The sequence below is a fragment of the Pinus tabuliformis genome, chromosome 1_1 (assembly GCF_031772625.1).
Source record: "Pinus tabuliformis cultivar Carrire ecotype Pingquan chromosome 1_1, CPIR1, whole genome shotgun sequence".
In the NCBI taxonomy this organism is placed as follows: domain Eukaryota; kingdom Viridiplantae; phylum Streptophyta; class Pinopsida; order Pinales; family Pinaceae; genus Pinus; species Pinus tabuliformis.
In genome coordinates, this window is record NC_142297.1 from 773,353,168 (window position 1) to 773,355,945 (window position 2,778).

The window sequence follows — 2,778 nt, forward strand, 5'->3', positions numbered from 1 at the left end:
TAGGCTCCTTTTGCTAACACTCTTTTAACAATATAGGGGCCCATCCATAAGGAATTGAATTTACCTACTCCTAATTTATCGGATTCTTGGTCATAAAGCAAGACCAAATCACCTTCTGAAAAGACAAGGGGTTTGACATTTTTGTCAAACTGAGCCTTGACTCGTTTCTTATGGGCTTCGTTAGCCAAAGCGGCGTCACGACGGGTTTCGTCCAAGTGGATTAATTCCAAGAAACGAGCCTCTTCTTCCGAAGTTCCGGGGAGGAGATCAATTGCGAGTTTAAGCGATGAAATTTCGCACTGGATTGGTAAGACTGCTTCCAGGCCATACACCAATTGAAAAAGTGTGAACCCGGTTGCGTTCTTTACCGATGTTCGGTAAGCCCACAAGGCTGAGTACAGGATTAGGTGCCACCTTCTTTTATGAACCCCGATCATCCTTTGCAACATACGCTTCAGGACCTTGTTGATTGCCTCAACTTGTCCGTTAGCTTGTGGATAATATGGGGTAGAGCTGTCGTGAGATAGCCCTAGTTTGGCAGCCAATTCGACCATCATGTGATTGCGAAAATGCGATCCATGATCCGTAACTATAGCCTGTGGTACGCCGAACCTGGCGACTACATGATTGAAAAAGAACAGGGCAGCTGTTTCGCCAGTGTTATCCAATGTAGGCATCGCCTCGGCCCATTTGGTAAAATAGTCAACAGCGACTATAATATACCCATGCTTCGACCATCATGTGATTGCGAAAATGTGATCCATGATCCGTAACTATAGCCTGTGGTACGCCGAACCTGGCGACTACATGATTGAAAAAGAACAGGGCAGCTGTTTTGCTAGTGTTATCCAATGTAGGCATCGCCTCGGCCCATTTGGTAAAATAGTCAACAGCGACTATAATATACCCATGCCCCCCGGTCGAGGTGGGGTTACATTGCATGAAATCGATGCCCCATTTGGCGAAAGGCCCAACTACAACTATTGGTTGTAGTGGTGTGGGCGGTCTTCTGGTTTTGCTATCAAATATTTGGCAGGAGTGGCAACTTCGGACTGCGATTATGCAATCTTTGAACATTGTTGGCCAAAAATATCCTGCTCTTAATATCTTTTGGGCTGTAGCGAAACCTGATTGATGCCCCCCACACGCGCCTGAATGACACTCATTCAGGGCTTTTTCGACCTCTTCATGGGTGAGACACCTCCTCAGAACTGTATCGATACTACGACGGTAAAGAGTATCACCGAAGATCATGTAATCTTTTGCTTGGTATCGTATACGTTTCTGTTCGGAGTGTGAGGTGTCTGGCCGAAACTTTTGGGTTTGGAGATAGATTATTATATCTCCGTACCACTCATCGCTTGCAGATATCAGAAACAAAGTCTCGTCCACGATTGATTCCTTGGAGGTTTCATCGTTGGACGACAATGGGAGATCGCATAATAATTCTGCGAATACCAGAGCTTTCTTTGATTTGGATTTTACAAATTCCAAATCAAACTCTTGAAGGATCGCTATCCATTTGGAATACTTGCCCCCCAGCAACTGTCGCGACAGTATATAAGTCATGGGGTTGCAATCTGACAGAATGGTAGTTTTCCTAAAGAGGATATAATGTCGAAATCTCTGTACCGCTTGAACAACAGCAAGCGCTAGCTTTTCAACGTAAGAATATTTACTTTCTGTATCATTTAAGTTTTTACTTAAATAATATACAGGATGTTCAACTCCATCGACTTCTTGAACTAAAACCATCGCAATGGTCGTATCCGCTGCAGCTAGATATAGGTTAAAATCCCTAAGATAATCCGGGGCGTACATTAATGATGCTTTTACTAGAGACTCTTTCAAAGCGTCAAAGGAAGCTTGCGCAACCTGGTCCCAGTCGAAGGGTACATCTTTTTTCAAAAGACGTGTATAACCTTTAGCAAGTTCTGCGTAATTTGGAATGAACCTCCTCAGAAAGTTTGCTTTCCCTTGGAGTTTTTGAATCTGAAGCAAATTCGAAGGTGGAGGCAAATTGATGATTGCCTGAACCTTACAGGGGTCGAGACGAATCCCATCTTTAGAGACTACAAAGCCAAGTAAACGACCAGAACCGACGCAAAACACACATTTGTGTGGATTGAGTCTTATCTTGTAGTGTCGGCAACGTAGAAATATCGCTCTTAGATGCTGCGGATGATCAGTCCGCTTTCGCGAATGAGCCGGAAGATCGTCGAGATATGGTTGAACAATGCTCTTGATGTCGTGGAAGGCATAATTCATAGCCCTCTGAAAAGTCGCCCCTGCGTTCTTCAAACCAAAGGGTAATTTTCGATAAGCGAATGTGCCCCACAGACATATAAATGCAGTCTTAGACTGGTCCTGTGGGCGGATATTAATTTGATTATACCCGGAGAATCCGTCCATAAAGGAAAAGATTTCACATCCGGCGCATTCATCAATTATCTGGTCGATGAAGGGTGTAGGGTAGTTGTCCTTTGGACAAGCTTGGTTTACATCCCTGTAATCGACGCACACTCGTATTGTTCCTTGTTTTTTCATAACAGGAACAATATTCGATACCCAATCGGTTAGAGGAACCGGGTAGATGAATCCAGCATGGAGAAGTTTCTCAACTTCTGCTTTAATGGCAGCGGCTTTCTTAGGGTGCACGTGTCGAAGCCGTTGTCTTACTGGTTTGACATCAGGATACATTTTAATTTCATGTTCAACAATACTCGAGTCGATGCCTGGCATTTCATCATATGACCAAGCAAAGACATCTCTAAATTC